Source organism: Dreissena polymorpha, chromosome 5 (genome assembly GCF_020536995.1).
Source record: "Dreissena polymorpha isolate Duluth1 chromosome 5, UMN_Dpol_1.0, whole genome shotgun sequence".
Classification (NCBI taxonomy): domain Eukaryota; kingdom Metazoa; phylum Mollusca; class Bivalvia; order Myida; family Dreissenidae; genus Dreissena; species Dreissena polymorpha.
Window position 1 is genome coordinate 96,693,069 of NC_068359.1, and position 24,649 is coordinate 96,717,717.

The 24,649-nt window shown below is 33.4% G+C and overlaps 2 protein-coding genes and 1 long non-coding RNA gene across 48 annotated transcripts in view; 1 reads left to right on the top strand and 2 right to left on the bottom strand.

Moving 5' to 3' along the window:
* Positions 1-24,649, top strand: part of LOC127881542 (uncharacterized) — a 533,182-nt gene that overhangs the window by 484,849 nt on the left and 23,684 nt on the right. The window contains exon 1 of one of the 42 annotated variants that reach the window (XM_052429505.1): positions 24,599-24,644. The exons of the other annotated variants lie outside the window; for them this stretch is intronic. The gene's annotated coding sequence lies outside the window, so the exon portion shown is untranslated. Of the gene's footprint in view, positions 1-24,598; positions 24,645-24,649 lie in introns of those variants that run through there. 42 annotated transcript variants of the gene reach the window in all.
* The window catches only part of LOC127881551 (WD repeat-containing protein 37-like), a 364,483-nt gene that overhangs the window by 285,374 nt on the left and 54,460 nt on the right, over positions 1-24,649 (bottom strand). The gene's annotated exons all lie outside the window — the stretch shown is intronic.
* Positions 17,676-24,604, bottom strand: LOC127881563 (uncharacterized). 3 transcript variants are annotated; one of them, XR_008050138.1, is made up of 3 exons: positions 24,511-24,604; positions 22,665-22,782; positions 17,676-22,235 (listed from the first exon to the last, which is right to left on the bottom strand). It is a non-coding gene; the product is annotated as an uncharacterized LOC127881563 (long non-coding RNA). The 3 variants fall into 3 exon arrangements; XR_008050140.1 differs by having other exon boundaries at positions 24,489-24,596; XR_008050139.1 differs by lacking the exon at positions 24,511-24,604 and adding an exon at positions 24,284-24,481.

Here is a 24,649-nt window from a genome sequence, read left to right on the forward strand (position 1 = left end):
AAACGTTACCAACATATAAAGTTAAAGTTAAGGATATTCAAAATTAACTAAAAAGCATAAATAACTCTGTTGAAACTGTTTATTCGGTCTCGTAGAACATGTCTGTGGTAACTACATAAATAATTCAACACAGCAGAAAATTGAAACAAAACATGTCTTGCCAACCTTTGACTATAAGAAATTATAGTGGAATTACAAAATGCTCTTTTCTTATATGACCTCATGCTTTTCAAATATATGCAGGATTGTTTAAACAGTGAACTTTGTATCTTCTAATTGTTCTGACTGTTCATCTCATCTGTTGACACCAATTCATAATTATTAGCTATCCACATATTACACAAAGATTGTTTTAAAATCTGACATCATCATTTTTTTAGAGACACTGTCACATTATTCCAATCTCTAGTTACTATTTTTGTAACAGCTAATGCAATTAAATGTATGTTGCAATAAGTTGGCATTGACACTTTTTTGAAAAATTATGACAAATGCCACTTTTGGACAACAACAAACACAAACTAAATTCACGTGTACACTATTACAAGCAATTGAGTATGCAAATAATGATATTCAACAGCAAATTAAAAATGATTGTAAAATAAAATATTTCAAAGTCTGCTAAATGCATCTTTTACTAATCCAAGGAACTGCTTTCATACAAATCTACTTCCAAAAAAAAATTATTGGCCCGATTTTTTTCTTAGATGTTTAAGTATAACTATTCAAGAAGAATTTTGCATTCTACTGATTATTATTTACAATTGTTTTGATAAAAACATTTATTTAATGTGAACATAATTAAAAAAAACACACTAAAATACATCAAATTAAGTCTCTATCTTAACATTCGAATTCAATCTACAAGACACAAAAAGTTATTATTCAAAACAATTCTTAGATGAATTTCATAAACAAACACAAACACATTTATCAGCTAAAATAATCTTCCTGTCTCGAAAACAACCCTTAATTTTCCTTCCGATTAATTGAAGCCTTTAACCAAAATAAAATTTTACATGGAAAACACATTTATCAATTAAAGAATTTTGTTCAACACATATATCCAAAACAAAATCAACCCCTTTTTTCCAAAGCAAGGCATCATCTACACACACACACATTCACTGGCAATTTTGAAAGCAAATTTCATTACTCCTATTCAACGGCGATCATTTGTCGTCGTAGTGTGCCTTTACACTTTCAATTAGCGCGTCGCACGTTTTCTTGGCGTCTCCGAGCAAAATGTTGGCGTTCTCTGTTAAGAAGTTTGGATTGTAGATCGTATACGACACCCAGATACCTATTCATAACGAGAACCTGGATTTAATTCATTCAAACAATGCAATAGGTATTACTGTAAAAACCATATTATTTTTACGACACAAAATTTTGTGGATTTGTATGGCTCCTCTCCCCCACGAATTCATGGTTGGGTCATAGTGATGTAGTGGATATGTTGTTCACCTAGCGATCGGGAGATCATGGGTTCTATCCCCACTGTGGGGGCGTTGTTTTAGATTTTCCCCATAGACATCATGGTTCTTGTGATGGTAGAGATTGTATGTGAGAACATGGAACGACAACTCTGCTTTTCTAGTCCCGGGTAACGGACTCGAGAGCCTTCGGCTTTCTATTCAATTTAGCTAAAATAAATAGGTTTAAACTAACCACGAATTCAAATGTCCAACGAATATTAAAGTCCGATTTCTTATATCAGACATCATGAAAACAATCCAGGAAATAAAGATCAAATGACAATACTAGATTTTATGAATCCACGAACATGTATGTCAACAAACATGAATGAATAATCAGCCTTGGTTTTCTACAAATCTCAGGGCCTCATATCAACGTAGAAATAGTGTTATAACTTACTGGTTCAATATGTGTCCATTTACATAATTCTTATCATTGTAAAATAGCATGAACAATATGGTGAAAAAAATGTGCAGGATACATATTGAACATATTTAATTGATAAGAACAGCTTTTGATTCGTCAAAGAAGTGTGTTTTCCGCACAGACAGAGAGATGTTCTTTACCGATGCAGTATGAATCGATTTATTCTGTTTGGGGTAAAACGAACGTATCGCATGAATTTCGACATTTTGAGATCAGTAATCAAGTTTGTCGTTAACGAATGAACTTAATTCTCTCGACCTGTTTTTTTAATTCAAAAATGCGGTGACAACTCACATGAAAAGGAACTTTTGGGTGATATGTGTTTCCACGAAAGCCCTACTCACGTGTTTCCAGTGCCACACATGCAGGACGGTTATTCCGGGGATGAGTTGGATTCTTTTTCCGCAGCCGAGTTTACAGTGTAGTTAGCGCCAATCACAAGAACTAGGTCGGCGTTCGGGAAATTATGGTTCACTTCGTTCATCGCCTGTTCAATGTCGCATGGCAGGCCGGCTTCTGCCAGGACATACATAAATGTATATACTAAATTCAAACAGTTTTTCAAGCAGAAAAATGCCAGCACCTTTAATTTCACAACACATTATAGCATAAATAATTAATACTTTTGTAATCTTTATTCTATCTTAACTATAACTTATTCATCAAATAGTACCCTACATATATATTTGATTTTTATAAGTAAACTGACTCATTAATGTAATGCTTATATGTAATAATGAAAAAATGTAGTATATACATAATATTTTCATCGATCTCTTACGTTCTATAATCTAAGAACGCCAGTAAACGTTTCCGCCGATTCACGTCAAACATTGATGTTGTATGGTCTATCGTTACCACGTACATAGTATCATTACTATCAAAATCATCATTAACTATCCGAGCTGCCTGTCAATGTTCAACGTCTCCAGAAATAGCGAAGCGTTCGTGTTGAATTGAACGTTTAAGTCTGGTGAAGCGTTTTGTTCGGTGGTAAAGTAGCAAACTTTTGATGACGTTGTGTAAGGAAAACTGTCACCAAACAAAACCAGGCCTACTAACTACTTTCCGGGATAAGACAGAGGTTAAACATGAAAATTATATATAATATATAAATGTTCAGATATTTTACTTTATAAATGCAACGTTAATATTATAATAGTTGCCAATGTGAGTCTAGCTTCTAAATACGTATGAAAGGGACTGTCAACCGCGATTGACGAACAATAAAAAAAATTAAAATACCGTATTTTTTTACAACTATTAGTTTATATTGTTTAAAAATCACGACTGGTATATTACATTACTTTAAGAAAACTCATATTTTCAGTGTATTCGGTAATAAAATTTCGCAAAATGATGACATTACGATATACACATTATGAATAACGCAAGTATATTGATCATTTTATATATAAAATATATACAATTCACTACGCATGCACAATTTGCTTTCCTGGGTTTACCACGTGACAATGATGATCAATCTACTTGCGTTATTTATAGTTAACTGGTAGTTACCTGGTAGACATACCCAGTAAAATTTATTACCGAATATACTGAAAATATGAAAACTTAACAACTTTTTTTCAAGTACTGTTATATACCAGTCGTGATATTTTAATCAATATAAACTAATAATTGTTAAAAGTACGGTATTTTAGAACTTTACTATTTTGTCAATCGCGGTTGACAGTCCCTTTAAAGTGTCAACTTGTGTTGTTATATAAGATAATACAGCCGTCGTGTTTTGGAGCAGTTATCCGATCCGAGCAAGCGATCCGCTGATAGGAAAAGTGAGCTTGCTTTGTATCGCTCATACAAAATAGCATATTTTAACATGATCCATATCGTGACAATTCATGTCGTTTCATTATTCACCTCAGACACTTTACACTTATTCGATGCAATTTGTGAACACATATCCCCATACACATATCAGTTTCACAATACTGCTTGGTTCCAATTTCAAGTGAAATAAACATGTCAAGTTTTTCAATTATCTGTACTGTTACGAATTATTGTATTTGAAGGAATGAGTATTAATAAATAGAAACTGCGTAAGCGTCGATGGACGCAAAGACAAAAACAAAATGTATAAATAAATGTATAAAAAATGTTAACGTTGTACAAAATGGGACGTTCCGAACTCCAGTGTAGTGCTTTTTTTACCATCTTATACTTTACACAGCTCTATGCTTAACGAATTATGAATTGTGCGATATTTGTATGGCTTGTTGTACATTCTTAAATGTCAAAAGTATATGCATGGATTATTAACAATGCACATTACACGAAATAAGGAAAATGTGATTAAAATTGACAATTCAAATACCGTATGTCGATATACAGTACATGTACATTTGAAATAATTCTCGTTTATAATAAATCGTCAATTTTTTGAGGGAAAATGACGCAATAAATGTCATTTTATGACGCCATCAATCAGCTGATTCATTATACGGATGGCAAAAAATTATGTCATATGACTAGATTTAAAGGTTGAAGGTCGTATAATTTTGAAGCTTAAGTTTTCTCGACTTTATTAATTATGAAAAATCATTCAGTGGTAAAGTAAAAAGTAGTCCGTGCACGTGCCCTGTGCACGTGACAGGGCGCGTGACAGGTATATCCCACAGTGTTAAATACAGACTAGTATATTCCATAAGGTGTTATACCGTCAATGTCGCGTTGAAAATGGGATAAAAATAATTATTTAAGACCCTAGATGCAAAATCGCCAATTATTGAGTTAAATGGATTATTAGAATGATTTTAAAGGATAATTAAAGGTAAGATACTAGTTCGAACGTGGTTTGGTTTTTGTTTGTACTTTTGTCGTTCCCTGTTTTCGGGGAAATGAATTGGATCACACACGGCATACCCATAACATTATATAAAAACACGTTCTGCGCGTTCTTAAATTTGTCGTCCGCAGTCGGAAAACGTATTGCCCTGCATATTAAGTTAAATTAAGCGTCAGTCGCTGCAATTGTCTGTTAACTTGTCAAAAGTGTACATGTAGAATCTATGTTGACATCGACATCATTTTTTCAGGAGCAATCGCCGCAATATTGGATTTTGATCATTTTCTTTCGAAAATAAAATGAATTAGAGTAAAGTAAAATCTTTTCGCGGTCGTAATGTGTTACAATTCGCATGCTGCGTAAAATTGAATCGAGGCATATGGTGATATTTTTACTAGTTTTACAGTTTGTGTGTGAATTTTGAAAAACTATTTTGCGTACCAGAACAAATACATTTATATCACTACGCATGGTTACATTCGTTAGATTTTAGACGATTTTTAAGAATGAATTAAACTAATTGTAAGGCTAAGGTTAGTTAAATGTCACCTTGAAAAATACAAATGGGATAAATAGAATACTAGGGTTAGCGTTGAATACAGAGAAGTTTATGTTGCTCGGCTCGAACACCGAAAGCGCTCGCCAAGGCTCGCGCTCCCGGCGTTCTAAGCCTCGCAACATAAACTTCTCTGTATTCAACGCTAACCTAGTATTCTCTATATCGCCACTGAATGATTACAATAGCCTGTGTTGAATTTAATGATAAATGCATCATCGAGTTTTGGTATATCTAGGAACGAACTGGGACAATAAGTAGTTGATACTTGTTTGAGTTGTATTTGATGTATTCATTAATAAAGTATCAATAACACACATAAACTGTGCATTTCTTTTCATAATTGTGTGAGAGGAATTGAAGTAATTTCTATACAGTTGCGTAAAAGACCTATCAACAGTTAGCCAAATGAATGCACATAAAATCAGTAATTAAATGTGTAAAATGCAAGCATGCGATATTGAAACGAAAATAAACATATGCTGTATCATATTTAAATTATGTAATTTACGAATATTATAAGTTCTTAATATCAGACTTTCAAAGTGCACTATTGAAAATGAAAATTGGCAAACTAATAATGCAATGACAAACCTTCTTGCTAATGTAACCACAGCTTGTATACTTTTTGCCGCATAGTCATAAAATGATGCCTTTAAGTAATGGCAAGGTAAACATTGAGAAAAAAACATGTTGGTCTACGATACAAGACACGGCACACAAACGTACCATTAAAAACACAAAATTAAAAGATTGAAAAAATAAACATGGGATCGCTTCTGTTATAATATCAATGAGAGGCAATGAGTTTGTCAACCGATATATACGACCTCCAACCCTCATTTCTTACCCAGAGGTCTTCATTAATTATGAACGTTTGAAGAAGTATTCACCTCATTTAATCAAAAGTAAAATGACACAGCAGACACGCAATTATTTATTTCAAATTAAAACTACACAATGGTGGAGAGCAGACACATATTGTTTTGAGGCAAGATCACTTACAACATGGATTAAACAAAATCCCAATTTCAAAAAAAGTGCTAAATGATTATTATATCTCAATATTATTGCATATGATCTAACAAATTATATAATCATACTTTTTATCATTTTGTCATCATGCATCAATATTTGCTGATAAAAAATCCCAATTTGGTCTATTTTGTGGATACAAAATTCCTGAATTCGCCATTTTATGGATTGAAAAATATCCCATTTTGACCAGACTCCTTTTCCAAAATTGTCATCATGCTTCAATATTTGTTGATAAAAAATCCCAATTACGTCTTTTTTGTGGATACATCATACATATATTGTGTTACATTACGAGGATTTCTTATATAAAGTGTGAAATGAACAACTCACAATATGCGCACGGATGGTCGAGTGGTATGTGAGACTTTGACTATAAAGGCCAGTGGTTCGAGTCCAGTTGAGAATTCCTTCTTTTCTTTCTTTAATTTTATTCTTGTTATTTACTTGCGATATTTAGTTCCAATGTTTACATTCATCGATTTCAAGTATGCAATGACAAACTTCAATCCAAGCCAAAATCTGTGAAAATGTCCTATTAAGGTAGCGCACCCCTAATGATTTCCCGCGATTTCTTCGAAGGTTGAAGAGCTTATATTAGATGCCGTAGCCTAGTGGTTAAGGCGATAGACTAGAAATCTTTAGGATATTCCCGCGCAGGTTCGAATCCTGCCGACGACGTATACTTTTTTGCGACTCGTTTTATTTCTTTTCTAACGTAATTAGATTTAATATGGCACATAAGCTATGTTTATTGTAAAATATGTTGCAATTTTTATGCACATTCTTCAATTATTAAAATTAAAACAACGTTATTGCTAAATTGGGTGATTTACTGCTAAAAATACGAACCATGCATGTTGAATTTTTATTTTTATTTCAAAAATTAAACGGTAAATCTGTCTATTTCTTGGTATTTTTGCTGCATATAGTGTATCTATAAAAACTCAGTACAAAACATTACTTAAATGATACTATTTTGAATGTTATGCCACTTTGTTTTTAACCAACCCAATTTCTACGTGGCCTGAAACCACTTACATTTCATGGCGCTCTTCCGTAGATAACAGGATATAAAAAATAAATGGCTGTAAAAGAAAACTTTTTGTCCCCCGGTAGGGTGGCATATAGCAGTTGAATTGTCCGTTAGTCATTATGTCAGTATGTCAGTATGTGTGTATGTCAGTCTGTCCGTACGTCCGAAAAAAAACGTTAACGTTGGCCATAACTTTTGCATTATTGAAGATAGAAACTTGATATTTGGCATACATGTGTATCTCATGAAGCTGCACATTTTGAGTGGTGTAAGTTTAAGGTCAAGGTCATCCTTCAAGGTCAAATGTCTAATATATGGCGTCTGCCCTTAAGTCAAAATACGTTAACATTGGCCATAACTTTTTCACTATTGACGATAGCAACTGGATATTTGGCATACGTGTGTATCTCATGGAGTTGAACATTTTAAGTGGCAAAAGGTGAAGGTAAAGGTCATCCTTCAAGGTCAAATGTCAAAAATATGGCGTCTGTCCGTCCGAAAACTTAAACATTTGCCATAACTTTTTCAATATTAAAGATAGCAAATTGATATTTGGCATGCATGTGTTTCTCATGAAGCTGCACATTTTGAGTGGTGGACGTTCAAGGTCGAGGTCATCCTTCAAGGTCAAAGGTCAAAAAAAAATCAAAGCGGCGTTCTCATGAAGCTGCACATTTTGAGTGGCGGAAACTCAAGGTCAAGGTCATCCATCAAGGTCAAATGTCAACACATTGTTTTTATTATTTCAAAGCGGCGCAACGGGGGGCATTGTGTTTCTGACGAACACATCTCTTGTTTCATCTTGTTTAAACTTTAAACACCTTTTCTGCATCTGTACACACCAACTGCATGCCTATATTTGGAAATCTGGATGAAGTATGGGACTTTCATATACCCCAGGGGTGCACATAAACTGGACCAAAGCCGAGTGTGGGACGGTTTTGAAAAAATCAGTATATTTTTTTAAAGCATGGAAAGCCTACCTAAAATGTTAATGTAATTCGCTGAAATGATGCTGATTAAAATATAATACATTAGATTATATTTGGATAGGGCCCCATTACGGTTGCGCTTCCTTAAATGCAATGTCAGCGTCAGTGTCGATATGGAGAATCCCGGTGCAGTTGATAAAAATTAGCTTCAGACGCTAAATAACTATTTAGCACATAGTTCGTTGAATTGATTGTTCTTTTGCAATTCCCCGGGCAATTTCATGAAGATGTTTTAACTAACATATTATATTGCTTTTGAAAATTTTATGTATTATCCGTCAACATTGCTTGTTAAGACCCATCAGTATGCGTACAAGGCATGAGCATCGTGTATATTATTTGTTTATGCGTGTCTTCTATACATTAACACACATATTACATAAACAAAATGCAATTGAAAAAACCCTTTAAATATTCCACGCTTACTCCCTTAATTATGGCTACATGTACTGACAGTAAAATAGTCCTTTCATAATGATTAGGTATACAATACACAGGATTTCGTGTATAAAGCATTAAATTGTATGTTTCGAGAACAAGATCAAAAAAATGTCTTAAGGTCGTATAAGCCTCGTTCAAAAATATCGCTTTGATATGCCACATACAAGAGACAATAACCGCAATCATTATTTCAGACATGAAATTGGTCTTTCAATTCTCATTGACAATACGTCAAAAACACCAACATCATTATTTCAGATATATACTTCTACTTGCACTACTCCCGGGCACCTTGTATCCATTGGTCATGTCACCTATAAGACACTATCACCACAAACACTATTATTTAAGACATATAATTGGTCTTGTACTTCTAATAGGCAATAAGTATCAACTTGCCTTGCCCAAAAAAATACACCATCACCACCACCATCATTATATAAGATAAATAATTTGTCTTGCTCTTCAATCTTTTCACGGGCATTTAGTATCCGCTGGTCATGCAAAAAATAAACACAGTAACCACAAACATTTTTATTTCAGACAAATACGTGGTCTCGCACTGTTCATGGGCAAATAGTTTCAGCTGGTTATTCAAAGTATTAGAAAATACCACCTTCTCGTGGGAAATAATTATCAGCTGGTCATGCCAAATCTAAGACACAACCACCACCACCAAAATCATTAGTTAAGTCAATCAGTAGGTGTTGCAGTTGCACTGGCAATTAGTATCAGCTTGCCATGAACATATCAGACACAACAGCCACAGAACATCATTATTTTAGGTGTTCTTGAGAAATCTCACAAGTCATGAGGATTATAAGACACCTCCACCACCAACATCATTTTTTCAGATGATAAGTGGGTCTTTCACTGTTTCAATGTTATTATTCTTACATAGTCATAAACACTACATGACACCACCATGATAATTAGTTGAATCAATAAGTTGGCAAAGTAAATGATGGGCAATTGTTATCAATAGGCATTTAAGCACATGAATTTAAAACAGCGATTTAATATTTGAGACATATTTTACTTGGGACCGTTTTCATTGTTTGATATAATAACTTGCACCCTTAATACAATATTGTACAAGCAATAGTTATTGCACTCGTTATGAACACCCTCATTCTGTACTTTTAAAGTTAACAAAAAACGAAAACAATGAATACATTAAGTGTAAATTGTGTTCACAAGCTTGCAACGGTCTAACAAATCTTACTCTACAATCTTATGTAACTATCAAATAAATATACATGTGTTCACATATGTGAATACGCACGGCCCTATCCTCGATGACGACCATGAAGTCTTCTGACAAATCCTTAGAAAATAACAATTATGTAATAGATATATGTGTGTAAATAGTATGCTGTTTTATTCCGTTATATGTGTGCGTTAAATTTTAATAGTGTGCACTTGTGCATGTATTGTAAGTGATTTGTTTGCATATATTACAATTCTACGTAAATGTATTATATATAAAATGTAAGATAAATCGCCCTATAAATCGCTTCAAATGCATCTAAAAAACACATGGATCATGAATAAGTAAACATAAAATGTACAAAAAACTCAATACAACATCGCTCGAAATGCATTAAAATACGCATGTACTGTATACTTACTGTATTATGAATAAATAATATTCAAATACATAAATTGTGTGTTTAGCTTTTACACTTACAGATGCTGAAGTTGCTTTATAGTTTTCACCTATCATTCACACCTCTACGACACATTGTATGTATTATTACTGAGACGAAATCACTAAGTACGCCCTTTGAACACAAATATCAGTGTACAAAACTGTAGTAGGATGAAACCCCCATACTCTAACGAAATTGTGGAATGTAACCGGCCGTCACTAAAACGCTTACGGATTATGCATACAATATAGATAACGTTGAAAACTGCATACGATATGAACAAAGAAGGAAATTGCATACGATATGGACAAAGAAGGAAAATGCAGACGGGCTTTAATAAAATGGATTTAAATCATTATTTACACGTCACTAAGATGCGCAACACTTGTAAATGTGATATTTTATTAAATATAGTAGCATTATTATCCATTATTATCCATAGTACCGATAGTTTAATCAACAAGAAAATATTTAAAACCGGTTGAAGTCCGTGGGTAATATGTTACGGGTGTAATTTTTCGGTGTTTTTTTTCTTTGCAATTTCATATACAATTAAAAAAGACAGGAAATGTATAGGTATTTCTGCGTTTTTATATAAATGACACGCAGACGATATAGAGAACGCTAAAAACTAATATATATTTCCACTTTTTTTAAAGAATTAACGCACACAATCCATGTTCTAAGAAAAACAACACAAAACATCTAACTTAATGATTAATATCCGGTCACACGTGTCATATGGCTCCAACAGGTGTTAACATTTTCTATACTGGTCTCGAAAAATATCCACAATCCCCCATGCGCGACACCATAGCAGAAGTGTAGAATGTATATTACTCTGCAGTTCTTGTGTTTTTATAGCAAAATTTTTTTCCCCCACTTTTTGCCCTTTATACACAAGTTAAGTGTCAGCAGAGCTGGCAGGTGGACTCCATAGTATTCGAGTTAAGACACCCCATGCTAATTAATATCCATCAATTTCCGCAACAATTATCAGTTTGATGTGACGATAATCTAGAATGTGTTACAAAGGTGTCGTTTTTTAACAACTCGATTTGTATCTAAGAACAGAGTTTAAATGTATAAATAACTGTAAATCATTGTATTTATTATTTAAATAAGAACATAAATTAATTTTGTATATTACTCGCCGACGGGAATAAGTTAGATGTACATTGCTTATACATCTCATTATGTATACACACACAATAACATTTATCTGTCAACAAAATAATTGGTTAGATTTACAGCCACTAAAAATAAAATTTTAACACAAAAAGAGAAGTGCCGTCTGTTCGGAAGTGTGTAATGACCGTACAATATGATTTATTTGTTTAATAAAAAAAATATGTGGTAAGAATCCGAGCACCTAGGACTATAAAACAACAGAACAGCTACGAGAATTTAAATTCCAGTTAGAGCATAATGTGCTATATGTTATAAGATATATGTATAATATAATATAACATTTTTAGCAGTATAGTTCTTACCCCGCACATTTAAAACGACAGTCAATATATATTTATTTAATGAAACAATATTAGAACGTTGGAATAAAATACTAGAGACTCGATCTGTGAAAAGGGGTTTAATGTACATGTGCGTAAAGTGTCGTCCTAGAATAGATTGTGCTGTCCGCACAGGCTAATTAGGGACGACACTTTCCACATAAACTCGACTTTTGCTTAGAAGAGACTTTCGTTAAACGAAAAATGTCATAAAAGCGGAAAGTGTCGTCCCTGATTAGACTGTGCGGACTCCACAGACTAATCTGGGACGAATCTGTACGCACATGCATTTAAACTCATTTTCACAGAGCAGGGCTCATTATGTATTTGCTAATATTTATTTCAAATGTTTCGAATGTGCATTTTCCTGTTGCTCATATGGAATAATAAATATAATTCAAAGTTTTCAAAGTATATAGGCAAGCTGTTAGTTAACATGGTAACTAATTGAATAAGGGCATACTCGAAATGGTAAAATTTTTTCTTCATGTATCTACTTTAAAACGTTAAGCATTTGGTGTAAACTTTTATGTAAAAATGAGATAATTAAATAATAACTTGATAGAACAGTATCTTATTAGTGTTCACAGTTTACAAAACAATAACAATTTGTGATAACTTGTGAGCTTACTTATAAGAGAATGTCACAAATATCAAACAAACAGTAGTCTATACGATAAATCATCGTATATTGTGAAAAAGAGTTGTTACATGAAAAATCTCCAGTATAGGGTAGGTAACATAAAGGTGGGATTATGATAGTGATAATGATAATACTAATAATGATGATTATATCAATCACGGTGATAATGATAGTGATGATTATACAGCTAGGAAGGGCAAATAGTACGATAACACTGAACATTAGGGGTGGTACCTAAGTCATAAGTCTACAAATTCAGTTTATTTTACACGCTATGGCATTTCCTATGTACAATACATACATGCACATGCACTTGTGTAGTGATTAAAAACTATTGCAATATCCGTTTCAAAAGTGTAGTATGATTGAACGTACGTAGGTCCCCATACTATAAATAGGGTACTCGCCCATCGAAAGTTTGGGAAGGTAACCGTAGAGAAACTTTTAAGCGATTAAATAGTACGATTATACGTTTTATCGAATTCAGTTCATAAAATTGCTAAACGCTAATGTGTACAACTCTTTATGATAGAAAAAGTTTTATAAAATTAAACAAACATCTATATTATAGAACTATTCCGACAATTCGTAGAAATTCTGATGGGTATTTAGGCCAATCAATGTTATTAATTTCCACTTACATAGACAAAAAGTAGGAGAGATAGGTCGTTAGCTTGTTTTACTATTCAATTGAATAAGAAATATTTATTAATATACAAATGACATGAATTCAACTTTCAAATCTCTGCATAATCTCTTTCGTCACTTGTTGGCAAATTACAATTATTAAATTTAGATAATATGATCGCAAAATATACAGCTGGTTAATTAAGTGTAATAAGCAAAATGATGAAAACTTAACATGGAATACCAAAATAAACTTTGGGGTTCGTTGGGGAACCAGTAACTTGTTAACCTCTTATACTCCTCGTAAAATTAGTGATAATTGACGTTTTTTAGGGTTCACTAGAAATAATGTTTTATCTGTCTAATTTGCAAATGTAATACTTTATGTGTATTAAACTTATTATAAACGTAAATGTTACCATTTGATATATGTATATAAAGTTTTAGTGTGTAATAGTAAAAGTAATTACCAATAATTGTGGCAAAAGTAATTTTCATGTACCTTATTTTGATACAACCTTAAACGATATGTATCTAGTGTCTTGTATTATTTTAATACTATTTTAATACCCGATATGTATCAAAAATAGACACAGCGTTTTTAAAGAAGACAGATAAATAAGCAGGAGATCTATCAAATTCAACAACAACATTTATTTCAGCAATGAAGCTTACAATAAAGCTTCTAGCATACAATAGTAAATGTCTGTTTTTAGATATATTCCGTAATGGAAAAAAATACTGATTGATAATGCTACAAAAATCAAAAAGTAAACTCACTGATCGCCTTCCCTAAATAATTCTGTAATTGTTGTTTTGAGAAATAACATTTTGTGAGCTAAATGCTGTTACAACTTATGTACTGTTTTATGTGGCCTGTGAAACAAATTAAAATATATTCTGTTCCGTTCTATAAATATACCTCTGGTTCAGTTGATTGTATTTATTATTTGATAAAGGAGTCAGCAAACTATTAAAATAAAATTGGTAGATTTTTGTATGAGCGTTTACACGCCAAATTCGATTTTTTAAATACACGGAATAAAATTCTCATTATATTATTCATTTGAAAATGAGCAAATAAAGAAATATAGAAATGTAATTATAATTGTATATTTGGTAAAGATATTTCATTCTCCATTTATGTAATACCACTTATGATGTTGTGGTTGTTGTTGTTATAAAACCACTTGTTTACAATGTATTTAATATAAGAGAGACGGACATACTTTATTAACTTATCGTGTTAATCAGTTTTCAAAAATACAATTTGAAGATCAGACGCAATGGTAATATCGATTCTTTAAGCATTCTTACGTGATTTACATATCATCAAATATTTTATAAAAAGATTAAAGTAATGTAAAGCTGTGTGATTTTAATCAGAATCAAGATGTATAACATATTCCTGTCAGTTGATATACTTTACAAATGCTTTTATTTGCCTTTATATATATATCAGCAAAAAGAGTTAATTAATAAAGTATCAATCCTGTGTATTATCTCCGTTCATTGAAAAATACAGCGTCAATAAATGACAGACCCCAGCATATCCACATTATGCGTATAATCCTCATAAGCTCTCAACGGACCTACCACTGGGTTAATGCATTTTTCCTGTGCACCTGTTAGTTTTGATCACCGATAATGATCGCTGCTCTGTGACCACAGCAGGATATCAATGAACGGGGATAATACACAGGATTGGGGCCAATAGTGAACCAAATAAAGTACATTATTGTTGTAACTATGAACTGCATAGCTATTGAAGATTGCAAAATGGGTCTTTCGAACTGGGATTCATGTGTATTTTACTGTAAGGTAACTTCTAAATGATTTTGGGGTTTCAGATATAGTTTTATATTATAACAAATAAGTAGTTCTTTGTCGTTTAAGAACATGTATACTACATATACAATATTATCACATTCTATATACACTTATACAATTACTATTGCCAATTCATGATTTTGCGATATGTTGTCTGAGGAAGGACATTTGTTGCACGCTTTAGGATTTTTGCATCCTCTTTAAGTATGAATATTTTGATTTTTGCATCCTCTTTGAGTTTCACAGTGAGTGATTGACTAATTATGCGATTTACTTTTCGACGGTGTGATCGACTGACTGCGCGACTGTTTATGTAAGCGAGTGACTGACTGTAAGAATGTTTGAGGGACGGACTCACTCCGCGAATGAACATGCGATTTACTGACAGTGCGAGTTTACAAGTGCGCGATTGAAATACAGTTACACTGATTGAATAATTTGGCTATAACTTTTTTCATCAAACGCCATAAAACTGATAGAATATAAAGAATGTATGTGATCTACCGTAAATTCGGCTAATGAAAATATTGAGCCGGAGGAAACTCACTAATCGACTTACTGTAAGAATGGGATTGATGGACTGAATATGCGAAAGAAGCTGTGAGTGAGTGACAAGTGGGGTTACTAGATTAACCGAAAGCGCGCGCTTTCGGTATCGGTACCGAAAGCGCAAAAGAATTACCGAAAGCGCATTGAATACATGCGTCCGTCCGTCCCTTCTTCGTTAAGGCCGGGTTTCCATGTCTCCGCGTCCGCATTCCGTGTCCGTGTGTCCGTGTCCGCGAAAAAAACGAACTGGTTGAAATCTGTTGGAGCGATTCCATGTATCCGCGTTCCGCGTCCGCATTTTTCGTCCGCGAATTGCGTCCGTGAAAAATCGCACGGTGAGCGATTTTTCACGGACGCGACCGAGCGATTTTTCACGGACGCGGACTCAGTACACGGACGGAAGTGAACATGAATGGTCGACTTTCAAGCATAAATATTAGTGAAAAAATAATATATTTAGTAAGGGATCACTGAAATATACAACCAACGTAAGAAAGAATACAAAGACAAAGACATTGCATCAAACAATTCGAATATATATCGTCTACACTCTATAATCGCTTTTCAAAAGACACAGTATATATTTCAAACAAGATATAACGCTGTAAGAAGTCGCTATTTATGTTCTTTTTGTCTATGCGGGTTCACATTCAAGTTTTAAAGTCTGTTATACGAATAATCAGTAATGTTTATCAATCTAACTATGCTAATTGTCATTAATTCAGCCTGTCCAGAGTGGCTTATCAGCTAGTTTCGGCTTTCTGTACTGTGGTGTTGGAGATGGAGATAGCGGTATGAAACAATGAGATATTTAGGATTTTTGTATACCTTGGGTTATAACAGTATTTAAATATTTTGTTAATAATTATTAATAACTTACCAAGGTCCTAAACTCTTCATCGTTCAGGTCTAAGTCTCTAATAAGATGGTAGTATGTACCGTAATTTTGACGGTTTCTTATGATGGCACGTGACAAGTACCTATGTCTGCGTTTCCGTCTACTAACTTGCAGTGCTGCCGCGGCATAAAAAATGTGTGCTCTTCTAATAACGACATCCTAATCCAAGTACCACCACGTTTGGAATGAGCTTTTTACACGGAAAGGCTTAAATAATAAGCGGATGCATGGAAACGATACTCCGTGTCCGTATACGGAACGCGGACACGGAACGCGGACCCGGAGCGCGGACACGGATGCATGGAAACCCGGCCTAATCCGTCCGTCTGTTCATTCGTCAATTCGCTAATCCGTCCGTTCGTTCGTTCCTTCGTACGTCCGTCCCTTCGTTCATTCGTCCGTCGGTCCGTACGTTCGTGCGGCCTTTCGTTCGTACATAACATAACATGAACTTTGTTCAGTCTGTGCGTCAATGTCACCTATCAGCCTTATCGTTACTGTCTCACATAACGCCCCACTGTGGTGTGGTCTTATGTCAAATATATCTATCTTGGTCTGATGTGCGGATGTAGTATCTTTAAATGCGGCACATGTAATACAATAATTAATTCAAGCACTTACACTTAACAAAAAAACACGATATTTCTTTATTTCCGTTATCAGTTTAAAAATGATGGTATTACTAAACAGTAAAACAGATTAATGCACTTGGCCGCTAGATGAATAATGTTATACAATTATTCTGGGCAAATTTATTATTTCAAAACATTTTTAGTTGGCAATGTTATTCACGTCCAATAAATTCATCAGTTCTTCTTATCAACCAGATGCCTGTTGTCTGCTACTGTTTCTTATCATAATTGTATATATTACAATACACCATCAGCGGCCGAGCGCAGAATACTGCGCTTGGCCGCTAATTTTTGTTGTGTGGATTGCATCAAATTAAAGGTCAAATTCCGATTAAGTGCGCGTGCCATTGAACGTTAAGTTAAGCGAGAGATGGGAATTAAATTACCGTACACATAATTAAGAACTGAAACTATTCTGTCAGCTTGATTTATAAAACATGTTTCATCGCGCCAATATATTCAATATTTCAAAAATTGTGTATAAAAGCAAAACGATTGAAATTATGTCCGAAACCCAGCTTTTCACATAAAATGACCTTGAACATAACGCCAGCAGACCCGATTGAATACACCTCATTTATTCCAATCAGGTAAATAACAAATACAATAATAAAACAGGGGAAGTCTACACTGTGTATTAGCAACCTGCTGTGATGATCCCTATCTTGTCAGCTCAATACACAGGCACCTGGCTACCGTACTGGAAAAAAAGGATGAACTGCCAAAATAACTGATTTCATTTATTGCTAAACTGTTGTGTACATTTTAAATTAACAACGAGAATGGATCAATATCACCGTTGCACATTTTAATTAATTTCACAGTAATCTGTTCTTTAAATAGTGATAGCCTAATGAAAGACGGCGCTAATAAAGAATAAAGTGTGAAGGTGGATATTAAGAAATAAGATCCATTTTCGCATGACACTGGCAGTATAGAATGTAGTCTTATATAAATAAAACACATTTAAGACATGGATGAAAGATAAATAAGACACATTTGAATCTCTCATTTCTTAAAAAAAATAAGCACGTAGTCCAAAATAAATAAGATACGTTTAAGAAACAGAAAAAAATATATATAACATACATTTGCATATTTCATTTCTTAAAAAAAAGCTCGTGAATCTGAAGCAATACATTTATTTCTTACACATTATTCTAAAAGTTGACAGACAACATAAGTTCAATGAGGGAACCACAATTAAATAAGATCCATTTTCGCATGATACTGGTCTAACGAATTTTTCAAACATTCAATTAATAGAGAGCAATATCTGGCTGTCATCATCGAACCTAAATTTGGTTGCAATGGAAGTCAAAATTGATGTGTAATGTTTTGTTTTTCAACTTCTTGCTCCAGAAAATGTTTTTTATTTACTTTCTCCATGTACATAAGTTAGTCCGTTTTAGCGTTATGATTAACTCAACAATAATGGTGAATTGAGTGTTTTTATCAAAGTTGTAACATTATGCAGTTCATAAGGAAGACGTTATACGAAATCTAGCAAAATAACGGCGCACAGACATTTCACTTAACAAACGTAGTAGGTGTACGTTTCGGCGGCTACTGCGTCTGACTGCACTAAAATAATTACGCTTTAATATCAAATGATCAATTATATTCAAGTCACATAGAAGCCGCTCATATCTTATTGAGACGCAAGGTAAAGGGTGTTATAAATGGGCTTCAGTTATCTGAATCCGTACCTATGTTGTCCGAAGATAAGAGTCACTGGAATGTGGAAAAATTAATGGAACCAGTAACACAGCCTGCTTGCCAAATTCACTACACCCATAATTACCATTGGGTCGTGTCGATGTTGCATGATAATCAAATATTTCTATTGGACAGCTTAGGTAACGATCGTTCTAGAGACAGATTAATACCACATGGCCTTCAAATACAACTTTCAGTATTATATGGTAAAGACAAAGAATACATAGATATCACAATTCCGACCGTGATGAAACAAAACAATAATGTTGATTGTGGAGTTAATGCCATTGCCTTTGCTACCCAGTATTGCCTCAATAAGCAATTGGAATTCGAAATAATTTTTGATTCTTCTAAAATGAGATCGCACTTGATGCACTGCTTCGAGCAAGAAGAGATATCTCTTTTTCCGGTCACCCAAAAAACGTTAAGTAAACGTAGTATGCTTCACGTGAAACGCGAACGGATAAATAACTACTGTTTGTGTAATCTTCCCGAATGCGTTGACAATATGATTCAATGCGACCGATGTCCTTCTTGGTATCATAGATCGTGTATAAAAATACCATTGGATGTGTCAATGAATGATAAAGTTTTTGTTTGCATTAAGTGCAATGTAACTGACTGCTCAACTGACATACCGACCGCCTCCAATTAATCTAATACCGACTAAATAATTGTCACCGTAAACATAAAAACATCATTTTAAAACGACCACATCAGTCTAGCGCCAGCAAATAAAAATACCAAAAAATCGCGCGATCTATATACTTATACAAAATATAAGTACAATCCTATCACATAGCAGGATTTTGGTGACCGGTTGCCTTCGGTATTATGCCGTACGCCGACTCGCCAACGTCCTGCACTATCTCTACAGGCTAGTGTACATAACATGTGACTTATAATTTAATAGTTGTGCAAAATAACTGTTAATGCATTTCCTTACTAACCTCTGTGTATCTATATCTATCCAGTAGTCGAACTCAAAATATCTAGAGTAGGGCGTACCAGTAGGCATTTGTACATAATAAGGATGTTTCAAGTTATGTCAATATTGTTTCAGTATATTTTTATACTTAATTGTATCATGACATCAAGTTATACTGAAGTCGTAATTCTGCGTAAATTTCTTGTTCTGTACAGTTTTTGAAAATTGTTTTTTTTTTCCATAGTAACGAAGTAATGGTTAGGAGAAATACAAACTTGTTAAAACACTGTCATTTGTTAGACTTGTACTCGCGCGTTTCTGTTATGTTTTGCAGTCAAACCCATGTGTTACTGTCGTGCCATTCCAGTGGTGTCACGAGATTTCGTCAAACTACAAGAATGCTACAGCACGAAGAAAATACCAGAACATTGTGTTCATAATTTTCATAAGACAATTAAATGATTTTCACTTTTTCCATTCACCTATATTTATACTCGAACTGTTATTGTTATTGTTGATGTTTGCTTACAGTTTATACTTAACGATTGTTAGTAGCATATATTACAATATATGTTTGTACTGACCGTATATTTTAATAAGACTAATACTTAAATCCCATAAACTGTTGCTTGTTGTTTTTACAGCTTATTATTAAGTTATCTTTATTGTCGATAATGAGCCTTTGCACACACTTTTTCGAGCCAATGTTTGAAACTTAAACGGAAAAAAACGATCGCTTACATCTAATTTTACTTTGATTGTTCGTGTGTTCACACTGTTAAATGACAAATGGTCGATAAAGTGAAGTAAGATCAACAAATAATACCCACTGTAAGAACGTGACCGTCGCGTTTAAACGTGAACTCAACGAACGTTTCTATTGTGGTTCGCGAACGTTATCTACATCGTATGCGTTAAAACAATTTCTATCAATAACTGCATTAACCAAAATTAAAGTAATATTTTCATAAAATTATAATAGTTGATGACTTATTATGCATTTTTCAAAGAACAGAATTTAAAACAAAGTACATGCATTTTTCAAAGAACAGAATTTAAAACAAAGTACATTAAAAAAATCTTTGTTTATATGTTGCTTTGAACCAAAACAAGAATCATTTGTGGCTCGGCACGAGATAAGGACACCACCATCTTGTCAAGAGATGACTTCTTCATTATAAAAGTGCAAAATCTGACAAATTAAAATCAGAAATTTTAGCTCTGACTTCTCAATAGGGACGAATTTGTGACACTTTTTATGTTTACTATTTAACACCGATTTTGATTAAAAGCAAAACAAGTATCATGTGTGGCTTGGAACGAGATCAGGACATCACCATCTTGTCAAGAGATGACTTCTTCATTATACAAGTGTAAAATCTGACACATTATAATCTGAAATTTGCGCTCTGAATTCCCAGGTGGGGACGAAGTTGCGACACTTGTGATGTTTAGTCTTTAACACCGTTTTCGCAAATTTTGTCAATAAAAGCCAAACGATTTTATGATATGCAGTGCATGTAATGACCAACCTTATGACTGTTAGCCTCGCCACAAATGCCGTTGTAAATGGTTAAACTGCTTAACACGTACATTGGGCCGCAAAATGTAACAGGCAAAAAAAACATAATGATATCATGGATGAAATGAAAAGACAAATCCAGCGTATTTCATAAAAAAATAAGATGATTGAAAGGCCATTACATAACATAACAAGGTATGTGTTTGTAAAACACAATACACAATGTCCCTTTTTGAGCGATTTTGACCCATATATTTGACCTTTGACCTTGAAGGATGACCTTGACCTTTCACCACTCAAAATGTGCAGCTCCATGAGGTACACATGCATGCCAAATATCAAGTTGCTATCTTCAATATTGCAAAAGTTATGATTTTGACCCATATATTTTACCTTTGACCTTGATGTTTTTGTAAAAAAAGTGTGACATGTGCATAATACACCCCATTTAAAATCAATGGATGCAATGTAAAAAAGTACATTAGTCACAGGGAGCTAGAGACAGACAGATTTGGAAACTAAAACAAGCAAATTCATTGACAATGTGTAAACAGTGCTGAGTGAACATAGAATTTCTTGTATTCAAAAGCTTGTGCAGAAACAACATAGCATTTCTACATTATATTCCCTTAAAATACTTTATCATGCTTAATATTCATAATTATGGATGAAAGGCTGATTAAAAAACAGACACAAGATATACATCAATGCTATTATAACCACATATTCACCCTTACAAAAAAAACTGTATTTTTAAATTCTTTGATGAAAACTGACCTCTTAAGTCTTCAATTAAATACTTGATATGTTAAAAAGGTCCATCACAAGACAATTACTGGGCAATACATGTATATAGTCCGTGTTACCACCCACACACAGCTCAAACTGACGGTTAGATGTAAACATGGTAAGGTAAGGTTGCACCAGGATCTGCCAGGTTCATTTGTGAAGATCTGCAATGAAAATATATAACAATGAGTCAATGACTGATAATTTATGACTGCAACGTTCCACAAACACATCAATAATACATCAATACAGTGGTAACCACATGTTATTTTTCCCTTCATTGTTGTTTTTCTTATTGAACTTAATATTTGTAAAAATAACACAACACATTATTAATCAAATGATACACTGTTATCAACATGAAAATAAGATTTTTGTTTTGTACATAATTTTATTTCTGTTCCCTCCAGATATGCATAGTGAAAAGAGCTAAGGCATTTTTGTTTAATAAATTCTGTTAGTTTTTATCTAAACATCCGCATACCATGGATAAGATAATCAATAAATCATATGTTGTTTTTCCTAATGGAAAAAATAGAATAAATAGTAAACAAAAATGAGGTAAACAATACATGGTGTGAGTCATACCATACCTGCTAATTACAGTGTAAGCACATCTTTTGGTACTATGTCATTATTCCCAATCAGTATGTTATGATGTGGATCAGCTTTGGACACATGCCCCTACATGTATATCATTGGAGTTCTTCACTGAAACAACAAGATACAGGCCTTAATAAAATTATTGCAAAATATATATGTGTGGTTTTAATTATATTTAAACATAATATATTACAAATAAAAAAAAATGCCCGCACAAGTATTGAATCTGGTAACAATCTTACCAATATTCCAAAACATATGAGCAGACAACCTTTAGATTGTCTAAAACTGGAAACTATAGTCTCTAAAGTGACTTCCAAATTTGTGTTGTTCTACATTTTTTATTTCTTTTTTGTTTTAACGAATCATTATCTTTGCGCATCACTGCTTTAATTTCAACTTGATCATGAACACTTAATTGACATTGATAACGCATTCATTAATCCTTTCAGTGCGGGAACCAAATTTTGAAGGCCTTTGCAAACAGTTTGGATCCAGATGAGACGCCACAGAACGTGGCGTCTCATCTGGATCCAAACTGTTTGCTATTCTGATAGTATTTTTTGAAAAAGAATCAAAGAAATGCTAATTGTAGAAATTCAGCAGACGACATTTTAGCAGACGACAAATTTCCCAGCATGTAAAGGGTTAATTCTGGTGTTACAAATAGAATTGAGATTGCTTACAGTCCATTACAGGATTGCACACAGATTTTTAACACAAATTTTATAATACATGTACAGTCAAGTTACCATTACCGGATCAGTAGCGTAATAAAGTTGTTCTGGTGAAAAGCAATAAATGTTTTGAGACTTCTTTTACATCAGTTTGATTAAATATTACCTTTGCTCGCTGATTCAGCATATAGTCTTATTTTTAAACGCAGGCAAAATGTATTTGTGATACCTTTTTTTCGCTGCAGAATTCATGCATTAACAGATCAGTTGTAGCCATAACGGATCACGTGATCGAAACCACTCAGGGGGCTTCTACCACGCTATTTGAACTGTCGAAACATGAACTGTGTTGTTTACAATGCCCAAATTACATTGCCAGTTGTAAATTATATTCATTTGTTTTTGTTATAATTGTTTTCTATATGTGATTAAAAATGCTGTGTTCAAAATATCATCCAAAACTGACAAATATTTATCGGGAAGCGCATTCTTGAACATGAAAGTGATCCTCTATGGGTAATGATCCGGTAATGGTAACTTGACTGTATCTACTACAACCTAATTCCATATTCATTTGACAGTCTTTCAGCTATCAATTGATCAACAGTTATACAATCATCTTAAAAATAAATCAAGTGAAAGTAGAAAACTTTGAGAAGCATATAAGCACTAAAATGTATCAAAGATGTGTTACTACAGTTGATGTCATTATAAAATCGTATAATAAGAAATGATTTGACAGATAAATTGTGAAGCGTTTTAGATTTTGACACTGTGTAACAGACAGAAATATCCGCTAAAATCGTCATTATGAGAGCCAATACGTCTCATAAACACGTTATGATTGATGAAATATATTCTTTTTACAGGAAATGTTTTTCCACATACTACTTCTTGAAGCAAACAAACTGAAAATCTATGAAAAAATATACTTTGGCAAAATCCAGAAAGTTTATCCGAAAATTAACAATGTTGATCTGCCATTCCATGCCCTACTGTTTTGATTGTTATATTAACTTAGGTTAATCTACACCATAAAATATCAAAATAAAAAAGGTAAACATCAATATTTAAGTATCCATCGTGTATTTTTAACATCAAAAAATAAAATTAAAATAACTAAACCATAATAAACACCATAATAACGGACAGCGATTACCGTCTGCAATTTCCTTCTTTGTTCATATCGTATGCAGTTTTCAACGTTATCTATATTGTATGCAAATTCCGTAAGCGTTTTAGTGAGACCCAATGTAACCTATCATCTTCAATTTCCAACTTTCGCTTTCAAGGGTGTT